This window comes from Equus asinus, chromosome 11 (assembly GCF_041296235.1).
Source record: "Equus asinus isolate D_3611 breed Donkey chromosome 11, EquAss-T2T_v2, whole genome shotgun sequence".
NCBI lineage: Eukaryota > Metazoa > Chordata > Mammalia > Perissodactyla > Equidae > Equus > Equus asinus.
Genome location: NC_091800.1, coordinates 46280039 through 46305201, shown reverse-complemented (window position 1 = coordinate 46305201; position 25163 = coordinate 46280039).

The window sequence follows — 25163 nt, the reverse complement described above, 5'->3', positions numbered from 1 at the left end:
GCTTGATTTCCTCCTGTAGCTATCCTTCGTCTTTCCCTGCCTTCTCATTTTATTTTTATCTTTGTTATCCTTCTCTGTCTATGGTAACAGCAGTCTCCTACATGTTTTTCTCCATTTCACTTTTCTAACATTTCTAGGCTTCTTCAACTTGAAAATGGTCTCGAATTTATCTATTTTGCTTTTCTTTTAACTTTTATGTTTTAATTTTTTCCACCTTGACAAGCTTGACAAGCTTGAAACATTTTTAATAGCATAAATTCGGAGGAAGAACAATAACAGTCAAAACTTTCCAGAATTTTCTATGTGCCAGGCACTTCCAGGTCTTTTATATACCATTTTAGCTCAACATCTGCATGAAGGAAGTTATATCATTAGGTCCATTTTAAGAAGGTAAAAATAGAAGCACAGAAAAGTTAGATACCTTCTCTAATATCTCGGTGCTAGGAGTTGATTTAGTCAGATTCAAACTGTGGGTTAACGCCACAATCTGTGCCACAATCATTCTGATATACTGCTTTTTACAAAAAGCTAAACTATGAGAGGAATGTTCTTTTTTTTCTATTTGTCAATATTAATGGAACCTAAATGAAATAACTATGCCCCAAAACATTTCATTTAAAAAATGGACTTTTAAAAGAATCTCCTAAAATAAGGTGCCCATTATTTGTCATTATATGAGACAGATTTTATAGTATCCAAGGGGTATGTGAGTAAATTGTATTTCAAAAGTTTCAGTAATAATATATATTATTGCAGTTTCAAAAAGAATAACTCATTTTTCCTAATTTAACTCAAGTATCTATCTTAAATACTTTTAAATTTTTTTTGGAAAAGTCATATTTAAAAATATTATTAAACCAGATAGATATCCTTTGCTAAATGAGGGGAATCAATACTTCAAAAGAGAGTTAATTGACCAACTAAGTGGGCAAGATTCAAGGGCAAAGTTAATAAAAACCATCTATCAAGAATTTCAGATATATGTATACGTAAGTAGATTATATATATAAAGCAGAACTTTTGTTGATTTATTGCAAGGAAATTATTCAACATTATAATCAGAACAATAAATAAATGATTGAGCTGATGATTTCAAAAATAATGAGGTGTACTACCAGCTATAAAGCTATTACTGTGATAGACCTCATTACTGAAATTGATTCTCCTCTATGAGCATGTTTCTTTCCAGTTGGATTTATGCATTGTGTTGCCATCTTAAATTAGCAGACCATGCATGCTCTCAGATAGTACCCTTTGAGGTGCCCTCAGACAGTCACCTATATATTTCTATTTCAGTCAATTCCTTTGGCTTTTCAATTCCATCTATGGCAATGTTCATTTGGTTACCTTTACTCTGGGCAGCTGTTAAATAATAAGGTTGTATGTATTTTATGTCAGACCTGATGATAGGGGATAGATATTAGAGATGAATAAGGTGCAAGAGATGAAATAGAATCCTGAAAGGCCCTTAGTTGTCACACTCCAAAATTCCACAAGAATACTGAATTTAAAATAAAGAAAAGCCATTCCTATTATCTGGGTTCCTAAAATCCTACATATACATGTATGGGAAAAAGTGGTGAAAGGATATGTGAAAATTTCAAGATAATTATTAAGAAGAAACATGTTTTAAAGCAATGAAGGGAGTGTTATTTAAGTTTGACGGTAGGCAGAAAAATAGATTCACTAAATGCTACATGATAGTGAACATGAGGGATGTTTTCCAAGAGAATTTAAAATGAAGAAAATATTGGGAAAGTGGTACTTGAAAGGAAGGGGGATTAAGAAAGATTAGGACTATATTCTTAGCAGCGCAGCTTTTAAGTGTCTTTTTGCATAATTGCCTTTTTGTGTCTCAGTAAGTACAAGAGTCACACTTTATTATTTTTTACCTGACGTAATCACTGGGTTTTCAGAAGCTTTCTCCTAGTAATCCAATTGTCTCATTAGACTTACTTCACCTGTGCATCACTGTAACAGAGCAAAGGTTGTTGTGGCCTCAACAGCTTCTGCCCACATTTGTAACCTCTGTCAGTAATTCTCTTTGTTTCATGGGCAATTGTTGAACATATTTCTTTGGACTTGCTTGGAAAAAGACTCCCGTATATTTTCAAAAATTACTTAGCTGAGTGATGTCAATCTAAGTGTATGTTATTTTTCACTGTTCATGGAGAGTGCAAATATTTCTAGAAAGAGCTAAACTACTGACAAGATTATCGTCCGTGAATTTTCATTCAGAAAAATAGGTGGTTTATCCTGTATTCAAAATCTTATCCCCTGACTGAACTATTATGAATCATGTCACAAAATGTCCTTGTCTCTTAACATCTTTAATAAATTTTAATTCATATAAGAAATTTAATATAAATAACAATTCATTCTGTTTAAGGTATGTATTTGTCAGTGTCACTTCAGTGATCTCTTTGACAATATTGACTGATTTAATTAATTGACTAATTAAATGTCCAATCTTGCTGCACCAAGTATTCGAAGCAGCATATAGCCTATATTATGGTCATAAAATTCCATTATTGGAAGAGGTTTATAGATCATCTTGCTTCATGTCTCATTTATAAAAATAAGAAAGCATTGGTCCAGAGATTTTAAATTATTTTTTCAGGCTTAGTTAGAAGCAGAATGTGAATGGGACCCTAGTTCTTCTAAGTTATACTTTAGTGGCCTTTCAACACTCTGAATAAAAAAAGTTTAATTTTGTATATTTGACACATTTATGTGAAAGGAAGTTTTTTTTTTTTTTTAAGATTTTATTTTTTCCTTTTTCTCCCCAAAGCCCCCCGGTACATAGTTGTATATTCTTCGTTGTGGGTCCTTCTAGTTGTGGCATGTGGGATGCTGCCTCAGCGTGGTTTGATGAGCACTGCCATGTCCGCGCCCAGGATTCGAACCAACAAAACACTGGGCCGCCTGTAGCGGAGCGCGCGAACTTAACCACTCGGCCACGGGGCCAGCCCCTGAAAGGAAGTTTTTAATAAGCATTTCTTGATAATGAATATGATGATGATACTTAGTAACGTTTTATGTAATCTGAGGTGGTATCGAGTCAGAAAAATATGTTTAACTCACTGTATAATCTTGCTATACTTGTGTCCTTGAAAGGTGTCCTATGTACATTTTCATAAATCTATGATATGGTTCTATGACCCTAAAGTCAGGTCTCTAAGATGTTTAACTTTTCATAGTTTCATATTTCTGAACTTATTTTTCACCTGAATGCTTATTTCAACAATTGTAGGAAATTAAACTTGTTCAATTTAGAATATTCAATTTAATGACCATCAATGAACTTAATTCAGGGTTTCTCCTAAATTACAGAGTTGCTGTTAATTCTGAGGAGGATTACGTATGGCCAATGTGCTACAGAGAGACCCAGAGTTCTTTATCATCCACTGTGTAAGTTGGCATGTTCATTTGCTGTCACAACTCATTTCCGCTGGTTTCTTTTTGTGGCACCTACCCATCGTGGCATCCACAGCCTTACTGGAAATCATTTGTGTGCAGCACAGCTAGTCCTGGAGTTTGTGGGGACTTTCAAAATCTGCTTCAGGCCTCTATTTCAACTAATACCCCATACGAATTTTTACATCCCTGCTTTATCACCCTGTGGTTCCAAGGAAACAGGGGATTTACTTGTTTGCCTTATTAATTCCTCTGAAGGGGAAAAAAGCAGGTTGTCTTCGATATGTTTTTCTCCTGTTCTCTTCATTCCACCATCTTTCTGCAACCTGCCAGTTAGCCTGGAAATGACTAGGAGAAAGAGCCTTTTGTCAAGGATTTCCAATGAGGTCTGGCTCACTTGCATCTCTGACTCCCTTCTCTGTCCTGAGCTATGGACACCTCAAAACCTCAAAAGACAAGTTTGAGATGCCCAGAACACTTTTGTACCAAATTATTGTCTCTGGAAATTAATTGCAAAATAAATTTTTTTAGTGTCCCTTCACATGTTTTATAGCTTTATTAAAGTATTATTTACATGTCATAAAATTCACCCCTTGTAATTGTGCAATTTAATGACTTTGAGTAAGTTTTTAGATTTGTACAATAAATACCACTGTGAAAAGTAAGAATATTTCTATCACTTCAGTGGATCCGTGCATGGGCTGTGCTGTGTATTTAAGGTTCAGGCAGTTTTCTTCTCCCCAGCTTTTGCTTTCTGCATAGTTCTCTGACACCTCCCCTACACATTTATCCAGGCTCACAGAAAGCCAGGGATATACGGAAAACTTCTCATGGCCCACTATGGAGTTTTCATTTCTGAGACCTCATTGTTAAATTTCCCTATCAGGGTTACAACCCAAAGCTAGCTAAGTCACTTGTCATCCGTGTTCATTAGCTACTGAGAGCACTATTGTTACTGACTAGGCCGGTGCTTTTTCTTCTTCAGTCCAAATCCAGTGAGCTCCATCGATCAGCAAAGCTTGTTGTTCTGGCTTGTCCCACCAAACGACGGGGAGAGGGAGTTGATTCAGGCAAGACTGCCACAGGCTCTCACTGTTCAAAAGTTTAGTAAATTTTCAAGATTAACATGTCTGAAGAGTTGTAAACCTTTGATTAACTTCCAAAATCCTGAAATTCTTGTTAGTGTCTATTCAGTCCAGTTTCACAGTTGCCTTTGGGGAGAGGTTCTACTGAGCTCTTCACTTTGCCATCCTGGAAGTCCCAACGCTCAAAGTGTCTTTTGAAATTCAAAGCCCGAGAATAGACTCTTTCTTCTTCTTGTCATCCTTTACCTTAGTCATGTTTTGTGACATCCTAAGTATTGTCTGGATGGGGCGGAGGCATTGAGGTGGGAGGCTGAATTCTACAATTTAAAGAAATGGAGATAAAAATAAATTCTGCTGTGACAGTAACACTGAAATGTCTGATGTCCCCTTTCATGCTATAGAGATCCTTTTCCCTTGCATTCTATTCTATAAAAGATTTCACATGCAGCACCAATACATGTTGCTAGCCAGATTCTGACCTGAAATGGTTGCCTTTCCCACTAGTGTTGATTTGTACTTTTCCATAAAACAGCACCATACAATTTCCCCTGTCAGTGTACCCAACACACAGAAACTCTCGATAAATAGTAGTTAAGAAAAAAAGAGTCATTTGTGATTTAGTAGCAAAAATTAGATAGGCAAGTAGAGGCAAAGGTGACTTGGATTTAATTTATTAAGATATTAAAGAATTGGCTAAAAATCTTCAAAAAATTACTTAGCTTTAGGTGTCATTTTATATATAATTAAGAGCACATAGTGCTCTTAATATATACCGGAAAAGTATAAAAATGCATTTTTTAGCAAAAATAAAAATTAAAGGAAAAGGAGTAATACATGTAATACAATTGAACTCATGAATTAAACATCATTCAAATTTATTCTTCAGCTTCACAGTTCAATGAATCTGAACTTTCAGAAAGAATTTTCAGAGAAATATTTTTGATGGAAATATTCAGAATAAAGTGAACTTTTCTTAATCGTACATCAGGATATAAATGAGAATGGTGACAGTTTTGCAGCTTTGTTTCATAAAGACATTTAATTTTCATATTGTTAGTAAATATTTTTAAGGACTGAAAAGGGTAATTTATTGTCCCGTTTTAGATTCCAAGCTATGTAATCTCTTAAAATTGTCTGGTCCCACAGTACACTGAAACAATATTTTCCAAAGTCTAAATAGGAAATGATGCAGCTTTAGAAAATCCTGCTGCTGGGCAAGAAAGCTGTAGTTCTTTACAAAATCTCTCAAAGACTACTGGGGTAGATCACACCGCATCAATGGGCTGACAAAAATCTTTATCTCCTTCTTTTGGGGTAGTTTAGATTAAGAAGTTCTATCAAAAAGCACACGCTGTTTTAAATTATAGCCCACAGGAAAAAAAAAAACTTGATTTCTTTTTTGGTTTACCATTTATGTAAGAAAATTCTATCATCTCTTATATACTGGTTGCAGAGATCAGAGTAAATTTCTGAATTTCTTGCTAGCTTGTTTCATTAAATTGTTTTCCTCACATTTTGACTTTCTAAGTATTTAAGCAGGTAGTACTACATATGAAGAATAAAGAAAATTTCTCCTTAGATTTTATGTATTAAAGCACTGTTTCATGGACATATTTAATTCAAAGAACAATTTAGGCCCATTCAACACCATTAGATGTTTTGCTCTGACATTTAAATAGACTAAATGAGCCTCTTTCCAAGTGAGAAGCACCTTTCTTTGCTTTTTAAAATTCTTTAAGTGAAATTCACAGAAATGGCTTCATTGTTTTGTTTCTTTTTCTAATAAATACAGAAGTGCTTTGACATTTGTGTTACAACAGTGATAAACCTCTTTAAAGTATCAATGTGCTTTGGTCTTGAACCACACACATATACACACGCAAAGTCCCGCCCTCTACCAATGGTCCATTTACTTTGCATTGTGTCCACTAGTGGTGGAAGTGCATGTTTACAGGATTGTTAGACTTTATTTTTGTTGCGTGGGGGGGTATTCAAATCTTTGTGCATATTTTATGGTGTAGTGGTTTCAATCTCTTGGGGAATGTCTAAAAACCATAGATGAACAGGCCCCACTCCCAGGGGATTGGCTTCACTCGGTCTGGTGGGGCTCAGGCATCAGTATTTTAAGAACCTCACTTAGTGATTTTAATGTAGAGGAAGGTTGGAAACCACTTGTCTTGATTTTAGGATTGTTACTAATCCTAATACCCTAAATACTTAGTATGCTATTTAAGGAAAATGAGCCCTGTTTATTCCTATCTTTGGCTTCTCCTAGAAACTACTTTTCTACCCTTGTAAAATAATTTGAATAATGCCTGGATCTTCAAGATAGCAAAACTTGTAAACTTTTTTATCACTTAAATTTTATTCAAAGACTAGAAAAGTCTGAAGAGGCCAGTTCTCCTCTTTCCCTCTCTTACCTCTAATCCTGCTGCCATGCATTCCTCTTGAACTGAGGATTTCCTCAGCAAAAAAAGTACCTCCAATCTTTCCAAAGGAAAACAATCCAGTAGAAAGAGAAAATTTCATTCCTCTCATTAAAAGATTTACGTTTTAGCCAAAAGGAATGTATAAGCATCCTATTTTGGAGACAATGATAATGTTTTATTTTACACATTCTACCAAGGTGAAAATTGCATGAGTAATTTGTTAATCATTCTTACAGTGAAAATGAGTTAGCAGCATACAATGGGTTTGGGTTAAAACTAACATGAAAATATATCAGAATGATGGGAATTCATAAAATGAAACTAACTGCCTGCTATTAAAATGCACATAACCTAAGCTTTCACAAAATTATATACTACAAATAATGATCATTAACCAACTAATGTCCAAAATTTATTTATGTACATAGTAGATATTTAATACTTGTGAAATGAATGAATATGAACTTAAATATCAATCAACAAGAATATCAGTTCAACGGTCAACAGAAATAGCAAATTGAAGCATCGATTTATTTGGAATATATGAGTTACATTCTAACTCTAGTACCTTTCAGTTGGGAAATCATAGGAAAATACTGAAATCACCAGCTCTTCCAATCTAGCCTGACCAGCCTCTGGGAAATGTTATGAGTCTTAAGCAAAATCCAGTAGTATGAATGAAAACATTTCTATAAGCTAAAAAGTACTATGCAACTTTAAGATATTATTACTTTTCAATAATATTAGTAACCCAGTAAAACTGAACTTCAGAGATATTTGTACTGTTTACATTATCAACAGAAACTCTACCAATGAGACAAGTTAGCCTCTTGGAACTTTCTTCAACATAAGTTAGTAACATCATATTTTAATGTTCATATTTCCTATGTATAATTAATACATTGCATTATTTTTAAATTTTACAATTGTACGAGAATAAAGAATTATACTGAATTGATCCTATTATACAAATAATAATCACATTTAAATCATGAATGGAAGTCCAATATTTGTGAGAAACAACCAGTAACAAGTTAGCACATAATTTGCCATTCTCATCAAACTTATGATAATAATAATCTAAAACCCATTAAATGATAAATGTTATTATGATGTTACAGGATGCTTAGTCATTTTTCATAAAAGACTGCTTTAGTATTACTTTTAAATAGTGATACTTTTCTAATTGTTTCCTTCTTGATTTTTAGTTGCCACTTTTTGATTTTTCTGTATCTGTAACTATCAGAAAAGTTATTGGTATACCCTGACAACATCTTCTGATAATCAATCAAATCATCATTACATGTTTTCCACAATTGAGTATAATAAAGCAAACAAACACTACACAAATCTGTGGCCTATGTGCTGATACAAACAGACAAATATGCTCTCTAAACACAGTATAATTAAACTAGTAAAAATAACAAAATGATAAAATATTTTCAACCACTGGGGAAATAACCCATGGTTAGAAACTATTATAAAATATTTTGAAGATTAGTAAAGATACATAATATAAAAACTCAGACAAATGTAGCTAAACCTCATGGAAATGTAAAATCTTAATTGAATATATTGGGGGGAAAAAGAAAGACTGAAAAGCAATTATGTAACCTGTATTCCAAGAAACTAGAAGCAAAGGACAGCATTAAATTCAAAGAAATAAAAGAAGAAAATTATCAAAATAAGAGCAGAAACCACCCTATGTCTACACGGCTTCACTGGTCAATTCCTCTGACTATCTAAGGAACACCAATTTTACACAAACTCATCCAGAAAATAGTAATAGAAGAAACGCTCTACAAATACTTTTCTGAGTCCCTCGCAGCCTTGATAAAAAATTTACAAGAATGTCACAGGAAAAGAAAATTACAGATTCTCATCAATTGCATATAAATATCTTAAACCAAATACAAGCTCATTAAATCTGGTGATACATAAAATAATAAAATAATTTGACCAAGGGGGATTTATGGTAGAAAAGCAAGGGTAGTTTAATATTCAAATATTAATAAATAATATGAATCATTACATTTACAGAAAAAAATGAGATAATATGTTTTAACAGATGAAGTAAAAGTATTTAACAAAATTTAACACCTATTTCTCATACACAAATTGTTAATAAATAGAAGTAGAAGGTAACTCACTGAATCATATATAAAATAACTACGAAAATCTTATAGGAAACATCATGCTTAATGGTGAAATATTGAACACTTCCCTGAGATGATAAATGAGAAAGGATGTCCCTTCTATTAAACGTTGTACTGGAGATGCAAGACAGTGCAATAAGAGAAGAAAATCCTTTTAAAAGGATAGGATTGAAATAAAAGAAATAAAACTCTATGTACAAAGAAAATCGAAAAGCAAATCTACAGATATACCTATTAGGAAACTACATGAATATTTCCAAACCCCTGCATGAAGCAAAAGTTACTGGTTACTGGTCTAAAGGATGACTGAATGGCAAATAAACCTTGGAAATTATAAATAGTGAATTAATCCAGAGAGATTTGCAGGTTTACCTCCCCTGGAGTCATTTATTTACATTTCAAAGGGTGATTGGATAAGTGCCATTTGCCTCCTCATCCCAGAGAGACTCTCTATACCTTAGAAAGATAAGTGTCCATGCTCCCTTGCAGGTTCACTCTCTGTCAGTCTCTCTCTTTCTCTCCTTTTCTCTTGAGAAGAGGAGTTGTAGCTATACAAGTTTCCATATATAAGCTCCAAGACTCATAATTCTGGGGTTCTTTCCCAGAGCAGACCCACCTTGCACATGCAGAGTTCATCCACTTCTCACCAGGTCACCTTTTGGGGTAAAATAGGGTATGGAAAATCAGCACTAAAATATTCTGTAAGTAAATAACCACCTGCTTCTGAATCAGAAACCTCACATTTATTGTCAAGGAAGGAAGGGAGGGAGCAAAAGAGGGAGGGAGAAAGAGCAATAAAAAGAGACAGAAAGAAAGAAAGAGAACAAATGAACATATCAATTTCATTTGAATAAGTGAACTTAGCAAGATTATTTAATACACGATCAATATACAAATATTAATTGTATTTCTATCGTGGGGGATCAGAATGGTATTTCCAATGCCAAAATGTGTCTCTTTACCTTAATTATTTTTAAGAACAAAAGACTCTTTGACTCTTTGAAAGAAACTTTGACCTTCCCTCTAACTGCCTAAAAGAATTTAAGATAGAAGGGGCTGTCCTCAGGACAGGCCATCACATAGAAAACTCTGGGGATTGGTAGACAAGGAGGGGCCTTGCTAAGCACATTTTTATCAAAGTTCCGTCTCTCAGGTCACATTGTCTATAGATGGCCTGGCAAACACTTATCAAACATTTGCTTTTCCATCTCCCTGTAAATTACCTTCCTCCTCTTTGAAGTCCCAAACCACTACGCCCAATATCCTCCTTTGTCTTTAGCTGAAGATGGTATTTAAGGTGGTGGCTTTGGCCATTTTGGTGAGTTCCTCAGTTTTCCTGGGTTTCTCCCAAATATACATGTTATTAAACTTTGATTTTCTCCTGTTATTCTGTCTCATGTCAATTTCATTCTTAGACCAGCCAGAAGGACCTAGAGGGTAGAGGAATTGTCTTCCTCCCCTATACCTGCAATCTTAATCAAAATTCGAGAAGTTTTAGTCACATTTGACAAATGGATTCTCAAGTTTATACAGAAATTCAGAGGGCCAAATAGTCTACGCAATCTTGAAGAACAAAACAAAACTACAGTACATGTACAACAATACGCTAGGCATACAAATGCCTAAAAATTGCAAGAATGCAAAGTAGAAGAACTGTAAGGGTCTGAATGATAAATATAAAATGGAGTACAGCATACAGAAGTGAAGAACACAGGCTCTGTAAAACAATGTCTAGGTTGTGAATTTAGAGTCTGTCATTTACTAATTTTGTGACCTTGGACACATTATTAACCCCTCCAGGACTCAAATTCATTTCACATAAAACGGTGCTAAAAATAGTAGCTTGTTATAAGGTTGTTGTGAGGATTAGATGAAATAAATTATGTAAAGTGTTTTGGGAAATGTCTGGAACACATTTAGCACCCAATAAACATTAGATATTATTACTCAAAAAGGAGAAAATAAGCTACATGGGAAACATAGAGGGTAGAGGAAGGCAAATGTGATTGGAACACCGAGATCAAGGGAGAGAGCGCTACAAGATAATGCAGTGGCGGAAGGCAGACATATGACAATGACTGGTCCTGTTGATCATGATAAATGTTTAGGAATTCAATATAATTGTAATTGGAAACTAATGGAGAGATTCAAGCAGGGCAGTGACACAATGGGATGCACATTTTAGAAAGTTCTCTGGCTTCTGTGTGAAGAACAAAATGTGGTTGTTAAAGAAGGATACTAGTTATAAAGTCGTATAAGTCAATACGATGGAGGCCTGATCTAATGTTTTTAAGTTGAAATGCTGAGAACTGGTTTGATACAGGCTATATTTTGGAACCAGAGCTAACAAGATTTGCTGATAGATTGGATGTTCAGAATGAGAAAAAGAAAGATCAAGGATCACTCTGAGGTTTTTGGTGTCAGCAACCTGCAGGAATGGTGGTATTATTCAGCAAGATGGGAAGAAGGGAGGACAGGAGACTAGGCCAAGTGGGAACTCAATGTTTTAGATATACTTAACATGAGTTGTGTATCTTGTACCAAAATGGGCATGTTGAAAACACTCTTGGAAATAGAAGTTGATATATAGCTCAAGGGAGAGATTAAGGATAGAGATAAACATTTGCGTGTCAGAGGGATGATATTTGAAATAATAATAATGGCAATTATGATTATATATTTTTAGTTATGCATATCTTCTTCTTGCCAGCCTCTGTGCCAGAAGCTTTTTATATATCATCTCATTTATTTCTCAGAAATAACCCTAAGTGATGGATTCTACTTAGTGTCCATTTTAAGATAAGAAAATCAAACCTGGAGCTGGAGTAACTTGCATATGATCACAAATAATAAGTAATAGAGCTATGATTTGAACAAATGACAGTCTGACTAAAAGTACTCTTCTCCAATTATGTTACCTTTTTTAACATCAAATTACCTCCCTCAAGTCAGAGAATTAAAAATGTGGCTTTCTAACTGCATATAACTGTTTAAGTTTGTCACTATGTTCTCTCTCATTTAATTTATGCCACATCATACAAAAAATATAAATGTTTATTTGAATTATTTCGTATTAAGAGAACAATAGTTCTTCCTCATATAAATTTATATTATAATATTAAATCAATACGCTATAACCTTATAATGCAGTAGCTATGATCTCTGTGTCCTTGAAGGAGAAAACTGAAATGAAACCACATTTTTTATTAAGGAGTCTAATGTAAGGCGTGGCAAAGCGTCACCAATGGGGAAAAAAATAATTTATTACAGTTACTAAAAGTTTTCTTCTTACATTATGAAACACAAGATTTTAGCCAATTGTACAATGATTATGAATTCTCTTTTGTGAATCCATCAGCCTCCCATTTTATTTTATCCTATTTTATTATTATTATTATTATTATTTTGGTGAGGAAGACTGTTCCTGAGCTAACATCTGTGCCAATCTTCCTCTATGTTTTTGTATGTGGGATGCCACCACAGCATGGCTTGACGAACACTGTGCAGGTCTGCGCTGGGGATCTGAACCCTAGACCCCATGGCCGCCAAAGCAGCACATGCAAACCCAACCACTGTGCCACCAGGCCACCTCAGCCTCCCATTTTAAACAGTCTTCCATGTACTCCCTTTGCAGATCTCTTCTGTGGTCTCTGAGACACATTTCCACTTTAGCTGAATCTCTCCTGTGAATTTTCTTTTCCTCTACATAACCAACCTTTATCTCAACTCTCCTTAATTAAATCAATAGCTCCCTTTATACCTCCCACCAAAAGTACTGACCAACCCTGAGGGGCTGCCGAGCGTTTGAGGTAAAAAACTTCTGGCAGCAGAGCTGTGAAACCAAAGACATTTTTCTCTTCTTTGCTTCTTTACCGCCATCGTCTTCACTCTTCTTTCTGTTGATTTTTTCTCTTTCCCTTACCTCTCAGTAAAAAAGAGTTTCTCCATGTCTCAGAGGTGATAGCATGCAGCCAGAGCAAGGTATTGCGAATAATCAGCATCTGGCAGGGGTTTCCTGTTATGGAAAGATCCCACTGGGAGCAGTGGAACATAAGCAGACATGCTGCTGCTACCCTGGAGGAATGACTGTAACCCGGCTACAAGACTGTAGTCCTAGATCTTAAATCCTTTAGATAAATGCTGCTGCAAGGAGAAGCAGCCAGGACACACACCCCTGTCAACATGATGCTTTTCCTTTGAAATCTGAAAGACTCCTGAGTCTCCCAGGTTTGGAAGCCCTTCTCCAAGCGAGAGTATCACTTTTTTAGGATATTTTCTTGTATATTTTGATGGGCCTGACAAAGCTACTCCCTGGCAGTTCTTATGCATACTAAACAGAATAAATGGCACATTTCCTACAGCACAAAATGCTTAAATACAAAATATTATGCAATTATCTTTCCATTCTGAGATATATCTTTTATTAATAAAAGATTATTTTATGAAATGAGTGAATATTTCTTTGAAAATAAGGGATTCACTTCCAAATAGCAAGACAAACAATTTGGTATGTCAAAAATGGTTTCCATTTATCACGGTGCAGAGCAATTGCCTTCATTTCAGTTTATCCAGGAAAATAAAGGATTTCAGCTCTGGTTTTAGAATTCTATCATGCAATTTGCTTGTGTAGGGCTTTTATAAGCAATGCATAGGTTATTAGGTTATTTTTCGGAGAGCTGTTGTGCTACACTTTGTTAATTGTAGGAAGGGAAAATTTGAAAAATCCCCATCCATTTGTGCCCTGGTTGAGAGTATGACAAAGCAGCACAGTGTTAGGAAAATATTATAGTCTTGTAGCTAGACATCCCTGAGTTAAAATTTTATCTCTACCATTTACTAACCATATGGTTCTAGGTGAGTCCCTTAACAGCTCAGTTTCCTTAACTCTAAATTATAAGAACACATATATTTAAAAAGTTTTGGATGATAATGGTAATTGCTATAGACTGAATGTTTGTGTCCCCTCAAAATTTCTAGTTGAAACCTTCCCTGACGTGATATTATTTGGAGGTGGAGCCTTTGGGAGGTGATTGAGTAACAAGGGCCAGAGTCCTCACGAATGAGATTAGGGCCCTTATAATAGAGGCTCCAGAGAGCTCCTTTATCTCTTCCACCATGTGAAGAACCAGGAAGCGGACTTTCACTAAACATGAACATGCCAGTGCCTTGAACTTCCTAGCCTCTGGATCTGTGAAAAATAAAATTTTGTTGTTTATAAGTCACCCAGTCTATGGTAGTTTGTTATAACTTCCCAAATAGACTAAGACAGAAGTTGATACCAGAAGTGGGGTGCTACTCTAACAAATACCTAAAAATGCAGAAGTAGCCTCAGAACTGGGTAATGGGTAGAGGCCAGAAGAGTTTGGAGGTGCACCTAGAAAAAGCCTACACTACCATTAATGGACCCTTCAGAGTAATTCTGGTGAAAGCTCTTAAACAGGAGAGCCATAGAGAAAGCTTCAGTCTTCTTAGAGAATAACTAAGTCATCCTGAACATAATGTTGGTAGGAACATAGACGGTAAAGGCCATTTTGATGAGGTCTCAGGTGAAAATGAGGAACACGTTATTGGACAACGGAAGAAAGGTCATCCTTGTTATAAAGTGACAAAGAATTTGGATGAATTGTCATGTTCCAGTGTTTTGTGGAAGGTGGAACTTGCGAGCAATGAAATTGGATATTTAGCTAAGGAATTTCTAAGCAAAGTGTTGAAGGAACAGCCTGCTTCCTCCTGACTGCTTACAGTAAAATGTGAGGAGAAAAATGACTTAAAGATGGAATTGTTAATCAAGAAAAAGCAGAGATTAAAGATTTGGAAAATTCTCAGCCTATTCATACAATAAAAGATGAAAAATGAGGGTGTGGGTAAATAACCATTTGATAAGGAGATTAGTCAGCCATCTTAACTAAAGCCAGAAGCTATTGTTCAAGGCAATTTTTATTAATTATAAGCAACCTTGTCTATGATAGTTTGTTAATAGCAGCCAGAACAGACTAAGACAATAATATATCCATTGTATGACAGATAGCACTCATTCCATATATGGTTCCCCACTTATTATGATTACTATATAAGCATAATTGCACTCAAGCATACATTGATCAATTGTTCTTAATCATATATCATGATATATACCATGATATCATGAAATAGCTCTCAGAATATTTTGAAATCAGCTTTTTGGAATAAGATACTGAAATCGCTAAAGCACCATGTAACACACAGTGTAAGAATCAAGAGAAGCTACACACTGATAAAAAGTACCTAAGCATCTGGCAAACAAGACTGAGAATCTTAATGGTATAGTCAGGACTGCAAGTTTAGGTTGTGAGGACTTTGTCCCAAATGTGTCACCGCTTTGAGTAGATGAACATTCTATGTACTGGCACGATTTCTCTGAGCTGATAGACTTTGTTGGTTTACCTATGCCACGTCTAATTCAGGATTACCAGCAGTAGGAGTCACTGGACAAACAGGTTTATGATTACATTATTTTTTGGTCTAGGGAGCTACAAGTGATCCAAGCTTGTTCGTGTAAAACACTTGCCTGTACCTAACATAATTCGTGATACCACTGTTTCTTAAAATTTTCAGAACACAATTCTGAACACTGATTAAATCTATAGCAATTAATATAAGCTACTTTCTGCACCTAAAGTAAAAGCGCTGTGCCTTTGGGATCTATGTGAGTCTCTTTAGACCACATCCAGAGGACAATTAGACCTTGATGATGCTATCCTATTACGCACTTGAAATAAGTAAAAATGCAGGGATGAGAAAACTCTGTGGCTTTCCAGCCTACATGCCCCGGATATTGGGATACTTTAGGATGTGGAAATTTCAGCCAAATAAAGGAAGGAAAAGGAAAGAAATAAAGTTTTCCACTGGCTTTTAGTATGCAAACATCTGTTGGTGATTTAGGAGGTCTTTTGGCTGATTTCAGCATGAGCGAAGTTGGCAATCAATGTGAAGTATCTCAGTTTCAAGGGAAATTATTATGGAATATTTTTGTGGACAAGTATTCCATTTCAGTAGACCAAAAGTTAACATACATTTCTCTGGAATGTTTTCTTTTTTCTTTTTTTGAGGAAGATGGACCCTGAGCTAACAACTGCCACCACCCCTCCTCTTTTTGCTGAGGAGGACTGGCCCTGAGCTAACATTTGTGCCCATCTTCCTCTACTTTATATGTGGGACATCTGCCACAGCATGGCTTGACAAGCAGTACCTATGTCTGCACCCGAGATCCGAACCAGCGAACCCTCGGCCACTGAAGCAGAATGTGAGAACTTCACTACTATGCAACCAGGCTGGCCCCTGGAATATTTTCTTAAAAAGAGAAAACCAAAGCACATAATCTTAGGATTTTATTCTATGCCTAATAGGTATAATCCAATTTGTAGCTTTATGAACTGCAGAAAATATTAGGCAGTACCTAGATATATATGAAATGTAAGCGGACTTGAGCTTCAATCCTCACATTTCCCATTCTCTTCCCAGCATTCCCAGATGGACTTTCTTGACATACCCAGTGCCTTCGTGGTCTCTCCTTTCTCTTATTTGCAGATCCTATGATATAATTTATTCATCCTATGACATAAATCGAAAAAGCCCTCATAGACATTTTCTTTGCTTTTCAACAGATAAACAAAAAAGGGTCGCACAGTGAATTTTTAAAGCATTAGTCCTGTGTGTTTCTGATTGTCAGTCTGTGTGCATAGGGAGGTGGATATGTTTAAAGATATTAGTGTAACTTTTTCTTCCACTCTTGAAATTTACCATTTGTATTTCAGATTAAATAACCTGAATTCTCTTTCATTTTGCACGAATTGCTTCCTGGGGTACTATCCTCCCTTAGACATGAGAATTACAATGAAAGTAAAATGGAGAAATAATATAAATCAAGCAAAATACAAAACACAGCAAAAGAAAAATAAACGCATCTGTCTATGAAATGCCTACAAGATGGAGGCAATTTTATTCTCCTCTCAAATTATTAGGGTTATTGTTTTACTTCTTCACACACATTCTATATTTATACATCTTCTCAGTTGCAATTAAATTCATTTGCTTATGTTTATTAGTCAACATAAAATGTACTCACTATTGAAACCATCAATATGCCAAACCAAATATTTCTAATAAAGTTCCTTTAGAAGTGACTGGAATTGTAGCAATCTGCTCCATACTCCCCAAATGAGGCTTTTCTCAAGTACCAGGCACCTGGGACTGACTTCTCATGACTCTCTGCTCACCTACCTTATCTTCAAATATCATCTGCAAACAGTTATGATTCTTTTTCTTCCTGTCTTATATATTCATCACATCATGATAGACAACATACTAAACCATTTCTAGATTGCTTACCATGTTCAGGCCTTTTGCTCAGCAATAATTTAGCAGTTTTGCATGTGCACTAATCTAACTTCAATAACTTGGATTTTGCAAGAAGGATAAGAGGAAAAAGAGAGCCAATATCAAATATTTTATTTGACCCTAAGACCTTTGGAGATATTTTACCAAATAATTTCAAATTACTATCTATCATCATCAATGTCATTATCTATCATCATTGGTATCAATATCATGTCATCATCACCATCATCATCATCATCATCTTTCCTTTTCTTCTTATAGTTCTTGAGAAATCACAATTTTTAACAAATGTCCTTCCATTTAACCTTGCAATGGCACTGTAAAAATGACCATCTTACACAGCAACTAAAGTTCAAGGAAGTTTAAAAACAAAACTGTGCAAAATAAATGAACTACTAAGCAATAACGTTGTGTTTCAAGACTGTGACTTCTAATTTTAATGTACAGAATAGTTTTCACACTAGGTGTTAGCTTTTTAATATCTATATTTATTATTATCATCTTCAATATATGCACAAAAGTTTCCGGGCAGAGCAGATTATCATCATTTACTTAGAGAAAATAATAAGCGTGATTCCTCTGTGCCCCGATTTTTACCACTGGAATGGCAAATGAAAACCAGATATCACAGGGTCTGTATTATAGGTGAAGGACCAAGGAAAAAAAATCTAGACTTTATATAGGAAAGTGACCACAAAAAGATAAATCTAGAAATTTATATAGGAAAGTCCCCCATTCCCTTCAGAGAGAGTCTTTGTGGAAACGTAAGGGGAAGGATGCTGGGTCCTCACTCTTTGGAATACAAATGAATCTCTTTAGGAGAGATAGAAGACCAGTCTCCAACTTTACAAGCCAGGGAATGTCTCCCTTTCCCACGTCACATGCCCCTTTGAAATACAAACACATATTTCTAAAGAAGTAAATCTCTCTATCTTTTTTACTAGCTAATGAGTTATAAATTAACTTCTAAGGCTTGTCTTTTAGCCTAGGTCTGAAATTTCAGCAAGTTTTGCTCAAAAAGTCCTGTGCATAAACATAAACATATTTTCTAAACAGCCTCATGCCAGGCTTAGATGAAATGTATTTTTATAGCAAAAGTATACCATATATTAAAAAGAACGATAATTTCACAGAAACTATTAGTCTTTCATACCTTGCAAAAGAAAATAATATCTTGTATTTTTTTTAAATTTCAAATAGAGTACCTGCATTTGCTAGTTTTAAATTGACATGAAATTACTGATTTGTAATTAATACAATTTTAATATCAAACTAAGAATTTTGTCTTCACAATAAGATATGGCATTTATTCATTAAAGAAAAAAATCAAATTGAGTACTCTGCTTGAGGACTGAGTAGGATGATGGAAATGGCCAGACTCTTGTCCTTAGTAGCATTGTGTCCTTGATCAAATCATTTAAAAACCCCATACTGAAATCTCCTCATCTGAAAGGCTTTAATGCAATTACAAATTAATAAGATCGCTGTGGCGATTAGATGAATTTATAATATTTAAAGCAATTGAATACCATAGGCAGGGAATGCATTTCTCCGTATCTAACACAGTGCTTTGCAATTAGTAAGTATTTCATAAATTACTTCAAGTTTATCAAGGTATTCTAAGAAAGCTGGAGCTTCAACACATGAAAGTGCTTGATCACTGGATAGTATAACTCCAGATATTTGGGTGAATTTAGAAAGTCTTTAACAAGAACAGTTAAGGCTGCTAAAATTAATCATAAAAGTGTGTGTACTTTTAAAGACAAGAATAAATCATGAGTTTGCACTATCTTGTGCTTGAAATGTTCTTAAAGTCTTGACCCAGGTACATTAAGTTCCCATTTCACAAATGAGATATACGTGGAATCTGTGAAATGAATAAGTTAACGAATCAATGTTATCATATATAAATGAATGACAAATAAGGACATGGTTAGGAAAACAAAAAACAAAACAGGAAAGATACCCATGAGAAGCGTCAACAAGTTTCCAAACATTTTCACCAAAATATCTTTTTTCTCTTTGTTAAGATCAAAGCTAGAGAAGGGGACAATGTCACGCCAAGATGAGGACCAAACAGTAATAGCAGTAAAAGCAGTCCTTGTGATCTGAACAGCTATACGAATTCAATCAGATTGCTTTTTCCTGAAAAATAACTTCTCATGTTGAAAATTCATCTAGCATTATTTCTTGAGAGTAATGATCTGATTTCTTGTTACTGGGGTTAGTTTTTGCATTCATTAAATTCTCCACGTTAGCATAAACTCAAATTTTGTGGTTTTGCTTAGTGTGACATAAGTGATTGAAGTAGGCATCTTCTCGTTTAAGTGTAAACCTTTTAGTCTATGTGTATGAAAACAAACAGCAATAATAAAACAGAGTAACTGCTAACAATTTGAATAATCACAAAAGAAATCACCCAAAACTAATGTTGAAAGCATTTCAGAATATTTGTATATTTTTAAAAATTTCTGTTTCCTCATATTTAATCTGCTGAATGCATTTTATTATTATACCTTGCTGTTATTTTTTAACAAAATAATTTCTGGATTTCCATAAAATCTTTCTTGATTCCAAAGTGAATGATTCCAGAACATCTACTGTTCTTATATCACAGAGAATAATGTTCAGAAAGACATGTTCAGAAAGAAATAATCCTCCAAGGAATTAATTTAAAGATCCTGCAAAAAATTTTCTATTTTACTAAAATTGAAACTCTACTAAAAATTGTCCATTATATTCTTTCTTTAATTCGTACTTTACACAATATGCCATTCATCTGCTATGTGGTTTCACCTCTATAGGGAAAAAAAACCCTACTGCTTTATGTTGACTCAGGATTTCCTTTAGACTATAGTTCTTATCAAAATGGTTAGAATCTTATTTCCACAAAGGTGAAATCCATTGTTGTTTTATCTTCGAAATACCATCTATTTCAAAACATCTTATTTAGCAAACACTCAATATAAACTGTTTCACTTAATCTAATTCCTTTTCAAATGAAGTTGGAAAGTAGTAATTTATTCACATTAGTTGAGAATGAGGTATTGTCTTAGCAGCAGCAAAATGAATTATCAGCAAAATTCAAAGACTCCAGCGCTGGTTCTGATGGCCTGGGGCAAGTCGATTGCCTTAAGTAGAGCTATATATGTGATGACTCTTGACCATTTAACTTGAAAATTTAGAAGCAGGAGTGCTTAAATGTCTCTCTCATTTAAATTCTAAGATCTCATTACTTATAAAGGTGTCCCATCCAAATGTGTAGCTGTTCCATTTTTTACAGGCAAAGTTCTGTAAACTGAAAAAGAATATAACATTGCTGATAACAATGAACTATTCCAAAGCTACCTTTACTGCCCTCTCTTTAAAAGTATTTCAACAAGTTCTCTTTTGGTCAGTGGAGGCTTTTAATGGAACAGGGTGGATTAATTTGCTCCCCTTCTCATAACAGTGCCAAACCTGTAAGAAGTTGATTGAAGAGTCAACATTCATAACGGGAGGAATCAGAAGGCCAAGAAGTGTCAGGAGAAGATGCTCATTCTGACAGTGGTACAGATTTCTTAGATATCAACGAGCATGTTCCACTCAACATTAACTGTAAGAAGCAGGGTAAAGGACAGTGCTAGCAGTCTAATTAGGAGCCAAATCACACAGAAGAGCAAAGGTGAGCCCAGGATGCATGAAATGGCAGGAAGCAAAAATGAGACAGGGAACAGTAAGTAGGACTGGGGAATCCTCTAAGTTAACTGAGAAATAGAAATAGGTTATGGAACAATTCAGTTTAAGATATTGAGGGGAAATATTTTAAATGCAAGACAAAGAATATTTCAAATGCAAGACAAAATTATGAAAGGATGAGACAATAAAAAACATTTCAGTAGCAGAACTCGCAAACTGGCTGCTTGCCACATGAGTCTGGCTGCACATAGCATGTTCAGATTGACATGTTCAGATTGAAGAAAAAAAAGAAAATAGTCCCCAGTCTTTAAAAGCTTGAGATTCCACATGGAAAAAAAATTACACTCTTCAACAGTTCCCTATTTCATTCAGAAACAAACCAAATTCCTTACAATTCTGTACAGGAACCTTCAAGAACTGCCCACACCATAGCCTTACCTCTCTGACCTCATTGCCTACCTCTCTCACCTTGCTGTAGCCACTTTGGCTTTCTTGCCCTTCCTTCAACACACCATCTTTTACACTAATAGCTTCTTCTGCCTGCAGTTCTTGTCCTCCGATACCAGCATGATTTGTTCCTTCATCTCCTTCAAATCGTAACATACTGACTACTCTATTTAAAATTGCAATCTCACCCATTATTCCCTATCTCCTTTACTACGCCTCATTCTTTCTCCATAGCAGTCATCATATTTAAAAATATTATATAATTCACTCATTTAGTATGTATATTGCTGGCACTTTCCCCAGTAGACTGTGAACTCCGTGAGGGCATGTTTTTTTGTTTTATTACTTTAAGTGCTGAAGACAATATGACCACCATTCCCACCCCCAGTTAGATCCCTATATATTCCTAAAGTTTGGAAGATGCTATAATACCACATCTACATTATCTCATAACAAAAACTGTTTAGATTCCAGCAGCACACGTATCTTTTATATAAAGCATTCATTCTGATGTTTACCACAGTCTCCAATATTCTCTTTTGTCTCCTCAACAATAAAGCTTGGAATCATCATTTCTCACCAACCTTGTGCTGATCTTTTTTCTTTTCTTTTTCAAATACTGAAGTTAAGAAAAAAGTTGAAGTACATATTGTATCAATATATGGAAATATAAATAAGATAAAATAGAAGAAATATTACTTTAGGGAAATGAAGAATATATCTCTTTATTTGGTTTTAATATGCACTTGGATCACCATTATGAAACAAACCTGGCATGCTTCACTTATGCCATTATTTCCTGACCCTGTTGGAATGCTAATTTGAGGTTTCTGAATACAAGGTATGTGAAGATATGTGAAACTCGAAGTTTCAACTGGCATGGCAGATTGAGACCAAATCATAAAAAAAGTTAAATATTATATTAAGAAGTTTAGAATTAATGTTGGATAAGCCTCCAATTAGAAGTACTATGACTAAGTTTTTAGAAGAATGGATGGGGGTACAATGGAGAGGATAGATTCTTTGCACTCACAGAAAACAAAGAAAATTTACTTTTACTATTCTCTTTGCCATTTTTTCTCCCCTTTGTATCTTTCCCATTTGTTCCTTACCTACTTTAGTAGAAGGATGGTTTATATTTATTAAGTAATTCATCAGTATGCCAACTAATATTTGACAAGGGATCCAAGAATATGCAATGGGAAAGGATAGTTTCTTCAATAAAAGGTGTTGGAAAAACTAGATAACCACATGCAAAAGTGTGAAATGGACCCCTATCTTATATTACTTAGAAAAATTAACTCAAAATAGACTAAAGACTTAAATGTAAGAGTTGAAACAGTAACATCCTTAGAAGAAAACATAGGGAAAAAGCTCCTTGACTGGTCTTGGCAACGATTTTTTGGATATGACACCAAAAGCACAAGCAACAACAACAACAACAAATAAATGAGTGAGACTATATCAAACTAAAAAGCTGCACAGCAAAAGAAACAATTAACAAAATTAAACAACTTATACAATGGGAGAAAATACTTGAAAACTTTATATCTGATAAGAAGTTAATATCTAAAATATATAAGGAACTCATACAACTCAATAGCAAAAAACTCAATAGGATTAAAAAATAAGCAGAAGATCTGACTAGACATTTTTCCAAAGAAGACATACAAATGGCCATCAGGTACACATAAAGGTGCCCAACATCACTGATCATCAGGGAAATGCAAATCCAAACCACAATGAGCTATTACTTCATGCTTGTTAGAATGGCTATTAACAAAAAGACAAGAGATAACAAGAGTTGGCAAGGATATGGGGAGAAAACAGAACCATCGTGCACTGTTGGACGGCATGTAATTTGTTCAGCCACTAGAAAAAACAGTATGGAAGTTCCTCAAAAAATTAAAACCAGAGGGCCGGCCCGGTGGCACAGCAATTAAGTGCACACATGCCGCTTCTTGGCGGCCCAGGGTTAGCTGGTTCAGATCCTGGGTGCAGACACGGCACTGCTTGGCAAAAAGCCATTCTGTGGTAGGCATCCCAGGTATAAAGTAGAGGAAGATGGGCACGAATGTTAGCTCAGGACCAGTCTTCCTCAGCAAAAAGAGGAGGATTGGTAGTAGTTAGCTCATGGCTAATCTTCCTCAAAAAAAAAACAAAAATTAAAAACAGAGATACCATATGATACAGCAATTCTACTTCCGGGTATATATCCAAAGAAAACAAAATCACTATCTTGAAGAAATATGTGTACCTCCACATTCACTGCAGCATTGTTCAAAATAGCCAAGACATGGAAACAACCTAAATGTTCATCAATGAATGAATGGAAAGAAAATGTGGTATATATACACAATGGAATATTATTCAGCCATAAAACAGCAGGAAATCCTGCCATTTGTAACATCAAGGAGGGACCTTGAGGGCATTATGCTAAGTGAAATAATTCAGATAGAAAAAGACAAATATGTATGATCTCACTTATATGTGGAATCTATAAAAGCTGAACTCATAGAAACAGAGAACAGAATGGTAGTTGCCGGGGGCTGGGGGATGGAGACATGAAGAAATGTTGGTCAAAGGGTACAAACTTCCAGTTACACGATGAAATAGTTCTGGGGATCTAATGTACAGCATGGTGGCTATAGTTAACAATACTGTACTATATACTCGAAATTTTCAAAGAGAGTAGATCTTAAATGCTCTCACCAAAAAAAAGAAGAAAAGGTAATTATGTGAGGTGATAGATGCATTAACTAACCTTATTGTGGTAATCATTTCAGAATATATATGTGTATCAAATCACCACATTGTACACCTTAGACTTACATAATGTTATATGTCAATTATATCTCAATAAAGTTGGAAAAAATATACCATGATATTGTCTCACCATTATGAGCAGGAACCATGGAAGACACAGGAATAATGGAAATGGTTGGGTACAAAACATAACAGAGATATTTCTAGCCAAATAATTTGAATAGACAAACCTCCCAATTATTTATAAATTATATATATTTGTTAAAGGGAAGCAAATGTAAATCCAGCCAAACACTCCAGGGGCTAATCAAAATTATCAGCAGTTAGAGCTTAAGAAGTGTTAATGACCAGCTGGTCCATTCCCTTCATTTTACAAATAGGGAAACATATACAGAGAAGCAAATAGAATTTTCTAAGACATGGCTATAAACAGGCTCAATATTCTTTTTAGTATAATACACAGCCTCTATATTTATGGTAGATGTTGTACTGTTTCCATAGTATGCAATTGAGTTTTAAACCAATGTTTGAAAATTTCTTTTTAATTGAAGGCAATATAAAACAGGAAAAGACCAAATCAAGTTTATTTTAGAATAACCTACCTGGGCTATTTGGCTAAAGCAAACAAATAGCAAAATGATAATTTTTTAATTTCACAACCATGCTATTTCCCCCAAGACAAAATTTTCCTCATGTTCAGTAGGGAAGTTTTGTCACTCTATGTGTCTATTCGCAGAATGGGATCACCCACCTCCACTGCCTCCTGGTTAATGATCAGAACACAAGGGGTGGGAAATTATACAGATCCA